At 40.9% G+C, this 16,074-nt stretch overlaps 2 long non-coding RNA genes across 2 annotated transcripts in view; one reads left to right on the top strand and one right to left on the bottom strand.

The window, feature by feature from the left end:
• The window catches only part of LOC133235238 (uncharacterized), a 43,838-nt gene extending 28,874 nt beyond the window's left edge, over positions 1-14,964 (bottom strand). Inside the window, exon 1 of the long non-coding RNA XR_009732494.1 lies at positions 14,589-14,964. This is a non-coding gene — a long non-coding RNA (uncharacterized LOC133235238). The remainder of the gene's footprint in view (positions 1-14,588) is intronic.
• Positions 4,442-11,867, top strand: LOC133234943 (uncharacterized). Its single transcript, XR_009732374.1, has 2 exons — positions 4,442-4,915; positions 11,605-11,867. It is a non-coding gene; the product is annotated as an uncharacterized LOC133234943 (long non-coding RNA).
• Positions 14,965-16,074: the final 1,110 nt, after the last annotated feature.

The raw sequence follows: 16,074 nt of genomic DNA, 5'->3' as shown, positions 1-16,074 counted from the left end.
AAAATAACATTGCATTCAAACCAGTGCAAGTACAAAGTGTGTTTAGGCTGTATAACTCCAAACAGGTTAGAAAGAGAAATAATGAGGCCATTCTTTTCGCCTGTCCACAGCAGCAACACAATTAGGCACATGCTGGAGACGGGTGGCATAAACATTTCTTAATGCAGATCATAAACACTTCTTAATGCATTTCTTAATGCAGGGGCTGTAATCCTAAACTCACCTCTCCTTTAACAAAGTTATTCTGTTTTGATGTTGGCCTAGATTAAAATGTCCCATGAATTTAGCAGCTACACTATGGTTCTGGTAGCAATGGATGTTATGGACAAGATCTAGAAGGCACAATGAATTTTAAAACTACCTTTCAGCAAGGTTTTGCATTTTCAGCCTAATGCATGATTCTCCAGCTACAGACTTTTCAACTAACTTGGAAAAGTGATGTTGAGAGAGAAGACTGAACACATGGTGGGTGGCAGTGATGACAGGCCACGTGGTGACATCACTGATTCACCTGAATCTGAGTCTGACTCATCTTGACTTCTTTACTAATAGTCACAGGAGAAGAAGTTCCCCTCTGTGTGACAGTGACAAGCAGGGTGGTGTTTCTCAAACTTTAATGCACACATGAATCACAAAGGGATACAGTTCACATGTCAATTCTGATTCAGCAAGTCTCGGGGGCCCCGTGACTCTGCATTTCTAACATCTGACCTTATGCTAAGTCTCCTGGTTGAAGGACCATACTTTGAACAGCAAGTAGGTAGAAGATGGTGGATAACTTAATGAATGGCTGCACAGACCAACCAGCCTGGGTGTGAGAGTGACACACGTGCACCATTCCAGAGGGAATGGAAACAAGGACCTTCTAGAAATGAAGATCAGAGAAGGCTCAGCTGACTTTATAACAAGCATTCTACTCAGGGTCTCTTGTCAGAAACGTCAGATTAACCAACCCAAAGAACACACTTCCCTTTCTAAATCTGTAAAGCAATAACTCCTGAAAAGTTGCTAGTTAAAAGGATGGAAAATGAGTGACTGCACGTAATCATGGGTTCTAGAGACAGGGAGTCCAAGTCTGATTCCCAGCTCTGCCACTCATTCATTAGCTGTGACTTTGGGAAAGTCACCTTCTCTTGCTAAACCTCAGGTTCCACAGTTGGAAAGTGGGGCTAATACTTATAGGATTGTTGCAAAGATCAAAGAAAAAACACATGTAAGAGCACTTCATGCTATGCATGGCCCATACTAGCTACTACCTTGAAGCTTTTATTTTTTAAGTAGGAAATTAGCTAGCCAAGAATCATGGAGAAATTGCTCAGTAAGCTTTGAGATGTTTCTAGGGAAAAGAAAGTGAAAGAGAGAAGAGGAGGAACACAAGGAGACACAATCACAGTTCTCAAGAAAGTTCCAAAATATATGTGGAAAGGCAAATGCATACGCATGTGGAATGATTTAATATTTCCACAGTTACAGGCCAGGAAGCATCGCAAGTAGAGTTATACAGAACACACAAGCCATTTGGAGAAAGCATATGTTTTAAATGATATCACTTGAGACAGGAAAACTGGAGGAGTCCCTAGACAAAGCCAGGGCTGTAAAACCTTTTGAAAAATGTTTCACATCTTTAGTAAGATATTGACAAGAGCTGCTGTCATATGGAAACTATTTTTTAGAAACACCTGGCAGGACTAATTTGGAGGACTGATTTTTTTTTCACATGAATTTATTAACACACAATAGAATACAAGGTGTGTCTGAGATGCAAGCCTGGTCAGAGGTTAGATCACTAAAGATAAATGATAGTAACTCTCATATTATTTCTTGTTATGGCTTGGATGAGCCACCATTCGCAAATAACCCAAAGAAATTCCTGTAAAGCTAATGATAATCGGAAGGCTCTCTGTTTTGATATGTGTGTGTGCTCACTCACTCAGTGTGTTGGACTCTTTGTGGCCCCATGGACTGTAGCCCGCCAGGCTTCTCTGCCTATGGGATTCTCCAGGCACGAATCCTGGAGTGGGTTGCCATTCCCTTCTCCAGAGGATCTTCCTGACCCATAGATTGAACCCATGTCTCTTGAGTTTCCTCTATTGGCAGGCAGATTCTTTACCACTGAGTCACCTGGGAAGCCCTAAGACATTCATATCTGTTAATTTTGTCCCTCTGACATTATAAATTCAATAATATCTTGTTTTGATATTTTTCTCTTAAAGGCAACTCTACAAAAGAAAAATAAGAAAAGCTTCTTATTTTCTCCATTATTTATTTTGTGATTAAACTTGACCATCTTCCTGGTTACACAGGCCAGTCTGCTTTCTGAAACAGAGACAGACTCAAGGATTTTGAGGAAGATGGAAATAGAAGTCTTCAGGGAATGAGCCTGGCCAACTGATGATTCTGATGGCTGTAACTCAGTCTGTAGGTACACATGATCATTCTTCCTTGGAGAAAGTAGCATTAGAAGAAATCACACTTCCAGTTGACTCTCAATTTGATTCCATCTACTAGTTGGGAACATTCAACTCTATTTCAAGTAAACTTTTCACATTAGTGGTTTAAAGTCATTGGTTTAGTTTTCTTAAGGAAAATGCTAATTTCCTCTTAAAAATACTTTCACTACCTCTTCTCTCTCTTTCTGTTTATGGTCCTATCCCTAGTTTCTCTCTAGTCTTTCTTCATTTGGCAATTGCCTAAAGCTTCACTTGGCTGTTCAATAGGCACCACCAACTTAGTTAAGTTCAACCAACACGTACTGGCTGGGTAGTGAACTGGCACAGATGACCTTGAGGTCCCTGCGCTCAAAGAACTGATTAAAAAAAAAAAAAAACAGATACAAAAGTAGGTGGTTTCAAAACAATACACAACTCCAAGTTAGAGTTACACCCAGGAAGTGATGGGTGGCATGGAGGTGGGCATCTGTCTTTAGAAGGATGAAGTTTAGTGGAAGAGATGCCATCTGAACTTAATCCTGAACTCTGAGGTTAGGGTCACACCTTATTCATCTCTGCCTGGCAGGTGGAAGGGGGATTAATAAATGTTTGATGAGTGAAAAATTTGCTTTTGTGGCTGAGCCTCCATAAACTGCCAATAATGAGGCAACTTACCACAATTTGCTATGCTCTTTATTACTCTCTCTTTGGTCAAAATTTTATCATTCAACTATATAAATAAACTATATGAATAATCAAATGAATGTAATTCACTGTAGTTCCCTAAGCTCAGTGTCACAGTGTTTTACCTCAAATAGAAAAATAAAAACAATTTAATATTTACAGGTCTGAAAAAAAAACTCTTGATATACATGGGAACAATAGTTTTTTGTGACTCAAAGCTCCCACTGTCAAAGCTTTGAGCCACTGACACTGACTCAAAGCTTCACTGTCCAAAGACTGTTTCCTATATTGCTGGCCTGTGTGGATGCTGCATAAATTCTCATAAATCCTATTTACTTAATCCCCATAAGAATCCTAAAATCAGGGAATACTATCATTGCCATCTTATGGATAGAGAACTTGAAGCTGAGAAGAATTGAGTAACTCACCTAAATCTGTACAGCTAGAAAGAGATGGAGCTGGCATTTGAACTAAGAGGCCATGCTCTAACAGGCTACCCTGTGTTACTCCATTTCTGTAGGTCAGCAGTTTGCTTTCTACATGTTTGTGGGGAGCACTGCATGCTTTTGATTTATTTTTCCACCAGCATTTGCTCTAATCAGAGACAGGACCCATGAAAGAAGAGGTGCTTTTCTTCCTGGACTTGCAGGGTATGTAGGAATGCTCTTCCTAATAGCTCGGGTATGTTTCTATGTGCCCAGCCTGATGCTCTTTTCCCAACACAAACTCTCTGTTTCTGTCTACTTCTGTCTCTACCCAAACTTTCCTAGAGGACAACCCAGTGCAAGAGTGCATCACAAGCTTGATGTAAGAGTACACGTAGAAAGACCTTGGACACCTGGAGTTATCTTATTTCTAATCTCTCTATTAAGAGGCCTGAGAATCAGTGTGGTGGAGGAGACAGAGTGAATGCAGTTCAGGCCTCTGTCTTCATTAACAGCAAATTGTTTAATCTATCACAGTCTCCATAATTTGTAACCTTTCAAAGCAAATGATGTTGTATTTTCATTGCTGTACCCTCTAGCACACTGCAGAGAGCTCAGAAATGGCTGACCTGCAGCTCAGAGTTCCAAGTCAGTGCTGTTCACTAGAACTTTCTGCAGAGATGGAAATGTTCATTATTTGTGCTGTCAGAGGTGATTACTGAGCACTTGAAAATTGGCTAGAGGGACTAAGAAGCTGATTTTTAAATTTTATTTAATTTTAATTGATTTAAATTTAAGTGAAGAATTGACGCTTTTGAATCGTGGTGTTGGAGAAGACTCTTGAGAGTCTTTTGGACTGCAAGGAAATCCAACCAGTCAATCCTAAAGGAAATCAGTCTGGAATATTCATTGGAAGGACTGAGGCTGAAGTTCCAATACTTTGGTCAACCTGATGCAAACAGCTGACTCATTAGAAAAGACCCTGATGCTGGGAAAGATTGAAAGCAAAAGGAGAAGTGGGCGGAAGAGGAAGAGATGGTTAGATAGCATTCCTGACTCAATGGACATGAATCTGAGCAAACTCTGGGAGACAGTGAAGGACAGGGGAGCCTGATATGCTGCAGTCCATGAGGTCACAAAGAGTCAGACATGATTTAGCGACTAAATAATAAAGCCACAAAGGTCTAGTGGCTATGTACTGGATGGCACCTTGCTTGACTATAAAGTCAGGAAAATAATTCACAATCTGTTTCTCTTATAGGGCTGTGGTAAGGAATAAATGAAATGATGGAACTATAAGGCAGTATCATGTGATGAAATCAGATAACCTGGTTTAAATATTAATACCAGCTCCAGCCCTGGCTATCTTGACTTTTGGTAAGTCTAATCAACCTCCTCGAGTATCAGTTCCCTCATCTCAAAAGTGGGTTTAGTAATAACTATCTTTTATACAATGGTCAAGTGGATTAAATAAGATAATAGACATAAATTGCTCAGCACATTGCTTGGCACACAGTAAACCCTCAACAAATGGTAAGTTTTGTTTTGCTTGTTTTGAAATTGAGAGTACTCTGGAAAGCATAGAATTCTACGTATGGGGGCAAGATATGATTATTAGCAGGAAATGACATGGCCCATAACGGCTCCCCTGAGCTGAGCCTTCTCTGGAGGGGACGTGGCTGTGCTGGACTCTTCCCCTTTCACAGCCTTTGTGGTCATATACCAGATAGCTCATGAATATATGATGCTTCAGACGTATCCCTGAAAGATTTCTCAGCTCCTGGAACTAGCCTGGGCTCCCCTGGGTGACAGGATACTGTCCCTGTCCTGCGTTGGGGGCTGGGATGAGGTCAGCTTCGTAGGTCTCCTGCCTCCCGGCACTGATAGTTCTCCTTGGAGACTCTGCAGCTGAAACAGGCTTTGTCTGGACAAGCAGCGGCTGGTCTGGCTAGCATAGCGGCAAACATCCTTGATTGTTTCTCTCCATGTTGGCTGCTAATCCCCTTTTCTGTTTATCCCCTCAGGAGCCCAGGCTCTAGGCATGGGCTCTAGACCCTGGGGCTTGGGGAGAGAAAAAGCAGATGTTCCCAGGACTGTCATTGCCATGGGCACCGGCCATGTTTGCAGTAGTGTTATTGATATGGTCCTGAGATGGCATGAGCTTCAGGCTGTCAAGGACAGCCCCCTGGCTCTAGTTACTGAAGCTGTCACCAGCACTTTATAGTTCCCTGCCGGCTGCCAGCCTGGGAGAATTCAAATCGCTGGAAAGAAGCACCTCTTTCCTTCCAGCCTGGTGCCAGAGCAAGAGAGCGTTATTGCAGTGTCTGGGAATCTATCCCAATTCTCACGGCTTTATGGTCCCAGCCTTACCCTGAGACCATGGTACAGATCTGTTCTACAGGAGGGAAGAGGAGGGAAAGAGGGCTTGGGTTGCTCTTTAGCAAATGCTTGATGAGGGAGAAGCAATAGCAAGTGCTGATAGTTGGGAAGAGAGCCTGGAAGCCAATCATTTTGCACCTTATCATACACTGACTTGTTTGTTTATTGGCCACCTTTGCCAACAGAATGTAAGTGCCATGAGGGCAGGGATTTTTGTCTACTTTGTCCATCACTCTATCCCTGACTCTACCCCTGAATCATGGCACATCGACACTCTTGAATGAGTATATGCTGAGTGAATGAATGGCTGGCTCCTTATTGCTGAATCTTTTTTTCTTAAAATTGAAGTATGTAAGTCAGACAGAGAAAGACAAATATCATATACTACTTATACATGGAACCTTAAAAAATGACACCAATGAATTTATTTATAAAACAGAAACAGACTCATAGACTTAGAAAACAAATTTATGATTATCAAAGGAGAAAGGAGGAGGGAGGGATAGATAAATGAGGATAAAGGAGGGCGGGAGGGATAAATGAGGATGTTGGGATTAACATATATACACTATTGTACACAAAATAATCAACAAGAATATCAAAAGGGACTATACTCAATACTCTAATAATCTATGTGGGAAAGAATCTGTAAAAGAATAGACACATGTATATGTATAACAACCACTTTGCTGTCCATATGAAAGTAGCAGTGTTATAAATCAGCTATACTCCAATATAGAGTAAAAATTTAAAAACTGAAGTACAGTTGATTTACTATGTTTTAGGTATATAGCAAAGAGATTCAGTTTTTTATATATATACATGTATATGTATACATATATATATATGTATTTCACATTCTTTTCCATTATAGGTTATTGCAAGGTACTGAATATAGCTCACTATGTAATACAATAAGTCCCTGTTGTACATCTATTTTATATATAATAGGGGGTATCTGTTGATCTCAAGTTCCTAATTTATCTCTCCTCTATCTTTCCCCTTTGGTAACCTTAAGTTTGTTTTCTATATCTGTGAGTCTATTTCTAATGTATCTTATAAACTGAACATATAACCAGAAGCCCCTGACTACAAATCTACCTGTAAAAGAATCAGAACACATTAAATCACTGACTGAATGATGTACCATAACTTTCCTCCTTTGTTCCTTGTTCTGTCCTCCTTTTTCCTCCTTCACTTGTTCACTTTTTCATTCATCTAACATCCAGTGAACACATGGATAGCCTGATAAACTCAACCAGTGAGTTTGCTCAACGAGTGTATTTGAAAAAAAACAGGACCTCTCTACTGTGTAAAAGATGAAGGTTTATTGGTGCTTGGGAAATTTGTTGAAAGATGGGATTAAAACTAGAGATACAAGTTGAACTAGGTGGTTTATAGCCATGTTCTGAAGATTTCCCAAGGGATGAAAATGTCAGAAGAGAAAAGATAGTCTTACTCTGATATTTTTATAGTAGGAATATTTACTGTACTAAGTCACAGATTCAAAAACACCCAATACAAATCTATTCTATTCAAAAGACAAATTAATTCTTCTTGAATAGGAAGAATATGATGTCAGCTGGTAACATAAGTAGTTCAGGGTCTGGGGTGACCAAAATAGAGACTATTGGTCCAAAACAGGAGTCAGCAAACTGTGGCCCACGGCCTAAGTCTGGCCCACAACCTGTTTTTACAAATACATTTTATTGGAAGACAGTCATGCTCATCCGTTTACAAATTATCTCTGGTTGCATTCATGACAGCACAGTTGAACACTTTTGATAGTGACCGTATGGCCTGCAAAGCTGAGAACATTTACTTACTATCTGGCTCTTCACAGAAAAAGTTTCCTGATCTCTGGTCTAAAGGAAAGATGCTCTGATGCCCAATGAGAGCCTCTAAAGGAAAACACTCCTCACGCTGAGCCAAGTTCATGGATGTTTATACACCTGCTCTCCCTATCAACAAAAAGTAGCCAACAGTTCATCCCATAACGTCATCAACCCCCAATATGTAACTGCTTTCTGTAACTCTTGCTGCAATATGGCCACGAAGTTAATGATCTGACATCACTTTCCATAAACTAAATTGTTGACAGATAAAAGTATCCTCCCTTCAGGCTTCCTACTGCACTACCCTTTCACTCTCCCAAGGCAGGGTTGTACAATACAACCACACTGCCTCAAGTGTACTCTGAGGTTTTGACTTGGCATTCAGCCGCCTTAAAACTGAGTATTTCTTCACCTGTGCTTGCTTTGTGGTTATAGGTCTCCGAATGCCCATAACCGTGATGAAACTTGTCCTTTTTCTGCCTTCGCATTTCACATGCAGGTTGTTTATGATGTGGAGTTACATAATTCTTGGTTTCCCAATAAAGAAATCAGCAGGCGGTGTGCCTTTATTGTTTTTAAAAGTTACCTCCCTGTGTAAAAATTTGGAGCCAGGTGTCCCTCACTGAGTTCATCAGACCCAAGTGTCCAGACCTCCTAGACCTTCCTTAAAACCCAGCCTTGACTTTTAAAAATTTTAAATAAATATTTTCAAAGAAGGGCTGAAGCTTTTGGCCATTCTCTCTCCTTTACTGCAATGCAGAAACTGAAAAACGGGATCCTCCTTCACTGTTCTGGTGATAAAGCTTTGCTTGGAAAGAAAGTAATTTAAAAAGCAGGTTTCAGATACTCATTTAATAAAATCCTCCCAATCTAATACAGTTCTTTTCACCCTTCTACAAATGAGAAGATGGACACTCAGAGAGTTCCAATAACTTATCCCAAGGACACACAACTATTGAGATGCACAGGCAGGATTCAAACCCATGCTCTTTCCATTCTGCTGTTCTTCTTCCCAACAAAAGTGCAGGAATGAGGACCACAGAGCTCTCGGTGATTACTATCTAGAGACAGAGTTGACATCCTGTGCTCAGAAGTTTAGAGAATTCTATTATAAGTGGAAGCTGGCTTTCCTGATCTTAAACATTGTGCAAAGAACAATTACTTTGGGTGTCATTTCAAATGGAAATAGAGTTGGTGAGCATTTGGAACTTTGTGTGAGAACAGAGAGGAACAAATAAATTTCGTTTTCACTGGAGAACCATGTATAGGAAGAAGCCAAATGTGGATGACAAGGTGTGATCAAAGTTAGCTTTAAGTTATGGAGAGTTGGTTAAAAGGTAACGGATCTCATCACTTTGCCAACAAAGGTCCCTATAGTGAAAGCTATGGTTTTTTCCAGTAGTCATGTACAGATGTAAGAGTTAAACCATAAAGAAGGCTGAGTGCCAAAGAACTGATGCTTTTGAATTGTGATGCTGGAGAAGACTCTTGAGAGTTCCTTAGACAGCAAGGATATCAAACCAGTCCATCCTAAAGGAAATCAATCCTGAATATTCATTGGAAAGACTGATGCTGAAGCTTAAGCTCCAAGATTTTGGCCACCTGATGCAAAGAGACAACTTACTGGAAAAGACGCTAATGCTGGGAAAGATTGAGGGCAGGAGGAAAAGGGGGCAACAGAGGATGAGATGGCTGGATGGCATAACTGACTCAATGGACATGAGTTTGAGCAAACTCTGGGAGATCGTGAAAGACAGGGAAGGCTGCCTTGCTGTAGTCCATGAGGTTGCAAAGAATTGGACACAACTTAGTGACTGAACAACAACAACAATGGATCTCACCCAAAACTGGGTGCTGCTGCTGCTGCTGCTAAGTCACTTCAGTCGTGTCCGACTCTGTGTGACCCCATAGACGGCAGCCCACCAGGCTCCTCCATCATGGGATTTTCCAGGCAAGAATACTGGAGTGGGTTGCCATTGCCTTCTCCCAAACTGGGTGCTACCTGCTTTATAATCTAAAGCCTCCTACCCTTTGGCTCTCTTGCCTTTTTCTTTTTCATCTCTTTGCTTCTCCCATCCATTCACACTGCTGACTAAAGGCCAAGTTTTAAGTGAGATCTGGAAGATAAAAGGACAATATGACATATATCCTGCTCTCCAGAATCTTAAGTTTAAGGCTTTCATATTCAAATATTCTCCCCATTTTTCCACCTGTGGGGACAGAGAATGCAGGGGATACCACTGAAATACAACCCAAGGTATTTCTAGCGTCCCAAACACGATGGCATATACCTCAAATTTTGCCCCTACAATTTGAAGTTCTGTCCTAGGAACTGCCCACTAGACATCTCCTTCTGCCTTGCCATTACCCTTTCTTATCTTCTCAGCCCCTAAAACCATGACTCCAAGTTCAGTTTCTTTTGATCCCAGGGATACAGTCTAAGGGAAAGGTGGGGAACAATCGACTTACTTTAGCTTCTCAAGCAAACCAAAGGCAAGGAGAATACACGTAAATAAAATATTGCTGTAGTCAAACTTATCCTCTCTCCCTTCAAATGCTGCTGCTGCTGCTGCTGCTGCTAAGTCGCTTCAGTTGTGTCCGACTCTGTGCGACCCCATAGACGGCAGCCCACCAGGCTCCTCTGTCCATGGGATTCTCCAGGCAAGAACACTGGAGTGGGTTGCCATTTCTCCTCTAATGCATGAAAGTGAAAAGTCAAAGTGAAGTTGCTCAGTCGTGTCCGACTCCTAGTGACCCCCTGGACTGCAGCCTACCAGGCTCCCCCTTCAAATGACTCACTTTCATTTAGGAATTGCAAAGAAATGGGGCTCGATGGAGATGACATCACAAACATCCAGTTTCGTTCTAGTAATAACTCAGAATATTTCATTAATCCATAAAAGCTTTAAATTTTGTTAGTTTTTTTTTTAAATCACACCCATAGAATATATAGCACCAATACTGAATCCTAATGTAAATTATGAACTTTTAGTGATAAGGATGTGTCAGTGTAGGTTCATCAAGTGTAACAAATGGACCCTCCGGTGGGGGATGTAGACAGCGGGAGAAGCTGCATGTGATGGGCTGTGAATCCAAAACTTAAAAGTAAAGTCTATTTTTAAAACAATGATATATATTCATAATCTCACTGGGAAAACTTGTCAAAACTGTAGAAAAGTACAAAGAAGCAGGCAGAAATCACCTAGCATCATTCTGTCCCTAATGTCAGATGAGTAGGGTGAATGACTTAGTGACCATCTCTCAAAGGCTCTTCTCTGGCCATACCTGTATGTGCACAGATTTCCATAAATAGAGATGCATGTGTATGCATGTGTGGATGTGAATGTACATATATGTGGGTTTCACCTGGCATGTTTTTGTCTCAATTAATACTGATTTTCTTAATTTTTAATAGCTGCATGGTGTTGCTGATATGAAATGTCTCATAATTTACCTAGCCAGTCTCTTCTTTGATAATTATTTTGGATTTTTTTTTTTTGCTTACATAAATAATGATGCAGTGAACATTCCTGAATGCACATCCTTTGCCTGTTATGATCTTTTTCGAATGCATGTATCTTTCCAGTCCATACCATATCTTGGGGGAGGTTATGAGTTACATACTCTTTACCCACACTATGTGGATAGTTCTTTATACAAAGTAAACTTCTAGACAGAGAACACTGAAGAATTCTAGGTATAACCTTTCTGTTAGAAAGAAAGAGGAAGAAGGTTTGACTATGAAAACACATACATGATCGGTGCCTGCAGCTCAGAGCTTCACACATGGTATAGGGCCAGTAAGTAACAGCTGCTAATAGGATCATAGTTGTTTCTTTTGTTTTGGTCCAGTTTCTCTGCTGAAAAAGATCTGAGCATGGCACATGGGGGCCTGAACCACAGAAGATGAACTGTATTTTATTCCCTACAAGTTTCTGACTCTGGCTGTAATCACGTGTGAATTTCAGAAACCGATGTTCAAGCCAAGAATGCAGTTCATACAACCACCCTGTTCACTCAGTGAGCAGCAACATGGAGCCCCATACTCAACGGTGGGCATAATAATGGTCAGACGTCCTTTCTCTTATGTAATAAAGAAGCGAGTACAACTTTTCTGGGGTTTTTATATATCATTATATGTGTTCTGACTTTCCTATTCAAAGGAAACAATAGGAAGGCATGTTGGACTTTTATAAACATTATTCCCTGATTCCAAGATAGTCTTAGAGCTATCAGTCTTAAAGCTCAAGGTCAGCCCCAGATTGGTCCCAGAGATTTCAACAAAAGCCTCTTAGTACTGTCTGCTTTATCCTCTTCAATTATGACACAGTTGTAAAAAAAAAAAAAAATCCCCCAAACAAACAAACACCTAACACCAAACTGCTTCTGCCTACATCTGCCACACTTTTTATAAGACAGTGTGTGGCTCCTGGCTGTGCTGATTTTGAACATCACTTTCAGGAAAATTTTTTGCTATAGGTCAAGGCTCAGATTTACAGCTCTGTTTTTTGCTCTGAGGTGAGATGGAAGCAAAATCAATGAGGTTAGCTTTGGGGCCACTAGAAGTAAGTAACATGAGCCAATTATCAGTGACCTGAGATCTGTGAAGTAGGGAAAAAAGGTCCAATGAAAAGAGGGAAATCAAGAAGGCACTCTATCTCTCATTACTGTCTATGACAGAATTCATTTAAAAATAAGTAATCATGTTTTATTGGCACTAGAGAAAGAATGGTGGTGATGGTTTTGTCACTAAGTCATGTTGGACCCTTGTGTGGGTCTCCTGCACGCAGTTAGTTTCTTTACTGACTGAGCTACCAGAGAATCCCAGAGAAAGAGAAAACAGCCTTAAATATGATAGTGGAAATTTTGAAATATCCAAACAGTTTTGTTCCTTGACCCCTGATTAAAAGCAGTCCACGGTCATGGGACCTCTACCACCTCCTTTGTGAATGGAGGGAGATTTTCTAGATCAAAATCTTGTGTCATTTCAAAGAAATTTAAATAAAAATAATTACCATTTCTAGCATTTATTGAGCACCTATTGAATGCCTGGCACTGTACGAGGTCCTCGGCACATGAGTCACTCAATAGTCCCCGAGACCTTACTGTGTGCCAGACATCATTCCAGGGGCTAAGGACACAGCAGTGAACAAGATACCCAAAGTGTCTGCTTTCCTAAAGCTTCTATTCTAGTAAGAGGAGATAATCAACAAGTTCTTAAACAAAACAAACAACAGAATCAATGCTATGCACAGAATTAAAATCCAGTAATGTGACAGAACCACTGTGTAGTCAGGAAAGGCCCCATGAAGGAGGTAGATTTAAACTGAAACTTCAATGAAAAGAAGATTCATCTCAATGAAGGTGAGGGGGCAGAATTTAAACCTCAAGAAAGCTCTAGCAACTCTATTGCAAAGAGGAAGAAAATGAAGCTCAGAGAGGCTATGCAACTTCCATATGGTAGGGCTGGGATTCAGTTATTGCTCCCTTGTCTGTAAAGCTGCACTGTGAAGCCCCACTGTGAAGCTTCAGTAGGGGAATAGGAATATCAACCTGAATTGTGTCTATAGAAATATGTAATCCCAAGTTCCCAAGAGCTACTCTTAAACATTAGTCATACTCCATCCATTTATCAGAAGAGTTATTTTACCAAATAGGTAGCATTTATGCCTGCAGTTGTTTTAACAGTTATATGAGTCTAAGAATTCTTGGGGAACTTGCTAAATGGCAGACTCCTGGGTCCCACTTCTAGGCAGCCATTGAGTCAGCAGAGTCAGGGTGAGGCCTGGGAAATTGTTTATTTTTAACATGCATCTTGGTTCAACTTTAAGAATGCATAGAGTGCTTTTCAACTAGGAGTGATTTTTTGTTGTTGTTTTCATGGGACATTTCGCAATAGAATGAGGAAATGTTGGTTGTGACAGCTGGGGTGTGTGTGTGTGTGTGCATGCACATGTGTGTCTCTCACAGGGATCTAGTAAGTAGAGGCCAGGTGTGTGTGTGTGTGTGTGTGTGTGTGAGTGACAGGGATCTTAGAAAGTAGAGGCCAGGGATGCTGCTCAACATTTTACAGCACAGAGGCCAGCCTCGGCAATGAACTTTCTGGCTCTAAATGTCAATAGTGCTGAGGTTGAGAAACCCTGCCTTGGGATTAACATCTCTTCTTCATCAATCTCCTTTTCTACTCACCTCAAAGAAAACTCCTTAGAACCCTCTTTAGAACTTCCATAGCTCCTCTCATGTTAAAAACGATCTTTCTTGTTGGGTCCTCTGCCTGGTAGAAGAAAACTTAGGCCAGGATCCCTGCTTCATTCATTTTTGAGTCTGGCCTCATCCTCACTCACTCCATGAATGTTTATGCCATTTCAAGCAAAATTCATTTACAATACCCTTGGGACTGACCACAAAATGGTTCTGTGAGTGATAACCACAACTAGTGTTTACAGAAAGAAGGAAGACTCAGGGGTGTAATTTCCAGTCTAAACATCTAATACAAATCTTTCAGGTTTCATTTAAGAAAATGGCTATGTATTATTATTATTTTTTTTAACATTCGCCAAATATCACAGTTGCTTCCGGACCTGCCTGGGGCTGTGCAGGTGAGTCAGCCATGTGAACACGACGACCACCCATGGTGCTCCACCATCACACGAACAACCTCATTGGCTGTGTCCGCTGTAGTGTCTGGCTACCAGTTGGCAGCTCTGAGCAAACTAACTCAGTCCCTAAGCCAACTCTGAATTCCAGGAAATTAAAATCCAGCAAATAACTCTGTACAGATCTGAGAGGAAACTGAGCAAGGTAACAGTGCCCTCTAAAAATAGCCAGGCAATTACCTTTGAAGATCTTTCAAAAAGATTCACTTAACTGCACAGACTGAAGCAGCAAAGGGCTTATTTGTTTGTTGACAGAAGCTGTCCCTATGTAGTCAGCAGACTTTGGAATGTTGGATACCCAATCAATATTTGGATGCCATGGAGTTACTATGCTACTCAGCTGACCAGACTTAAAAACAAGAGACCAAGAGACTACCTTTGGTGAGGTTTATTTGGCCACATTTTTCTACTCAATTGATCATGTTAGTTTTCCTCACTTTGCTTCTTATTCCAACTTTAGTACTTGGCATGAATATTGTGGTGAAATGCATTCATTGCTCTTTCACTTTACGTGTTGGAGCAATCTATCAGCGCCATTAATTGTGTAAAGACTCCTTTTAAAGGTATTCTACCTCCAGCAAGTTGGTGAATACAGAAATGATTATATCACAGATTGGTTATGAAGTTCAACCAATTTAGCAATTTTCCTCTTGTGGTTAATTATCCACAGAATGTTTGCTCTTTTTCTTCTTCGTCTTTTAATTTTCAGTCTTGGCAATCTGAGCGAAAGTGACTGGAAGTTATGAAAAGTATGAAAATGTGTCTGTTTCAAATAGTTGGCTGAGTTCTTCATCAGCTAGAGGCCCAGCACAGGTGTGAATATTTGTTTATAATCCAAACACAGCAAAGTAAACAGTTCCATTTTGCACCTTTTTTCCTCCATACAATGATATGAATATTTCCTTTGTGATGGTCAGTGACTTTGTTTAACTTGAAAGAAAGCCTGAATGGAAAGGAAGGGCCGAGAGACTCGTAACTGTTTGTACAAGGGCCTGAAGTGACTGACGGCTCAACTAATCTGGGCGTAGAGCCCTGACATTTTGTCAGCTCCCCTGAGGAGTCAGACGTGCTGTCCACGACACACCTGTCAAGTGCTGATAGAAAAACAACTCTGTCACACAGAGCCTTCAAGGCTACATATGTGACCCTTAACCCTGGAACCCCTTCTGGAGTTTTCCACTGGGTACCAAAAGCTTTTCAATATTTCCAGCTGGACATCTCCGTGAGCTGTAATGGCAGCTCAGCATTCTAGCACTGGTGGTCATTGTTGAGGGAATTCCCCTCTCCCCGGTGTTTTTCTCTCCCGCATGGGAAGGCCCAGTTCTGAAATCTCTTTGGTAGCAAAAGAGAAGAGCTGCTCTCATCATCTAAAACTCAATCTTTGCCTCCCAGTTGAACCCGTGTGTCTTCCTGAAAGTGGGATATCTTTGAGGCCACTTAAATTCCTGTCTTCATCTCCAAGGTCTGAAACCCTTGAATGAGCCTACAAGACAATAAACTTTTCCATGCCATGGTGTTCAGTGTCTTCCAAGGGCTTGGTCTGGTTTCCCTTCTTGCACAAGAGACAACAACAAACAGGAAGAAACACAGACGCCCCTGACGCCAGGGGTTGATGTTAAACAAACGAAGTACTGAATTTAAGACAATCTGCAACTCTTTGCTACTG

The sequence above is a fragment of the Bos javanicus genome, chromosome 22, assembly GCF_032452875.1.
Source record: "Bos javanicus breed banteng chromosome 22, ARS-OSU_banteng_1.0, whole genome shotgun sequence".
Taxonomy (NCBI): Eukaryota; Metazoa; Chordata; class Mammalia; order Artiodactyla; family Bovidae; genus Bos; species Bos javanicus.
This window is presented reverse-complemented; position numbering and strand designations above follow the sequence as displayed.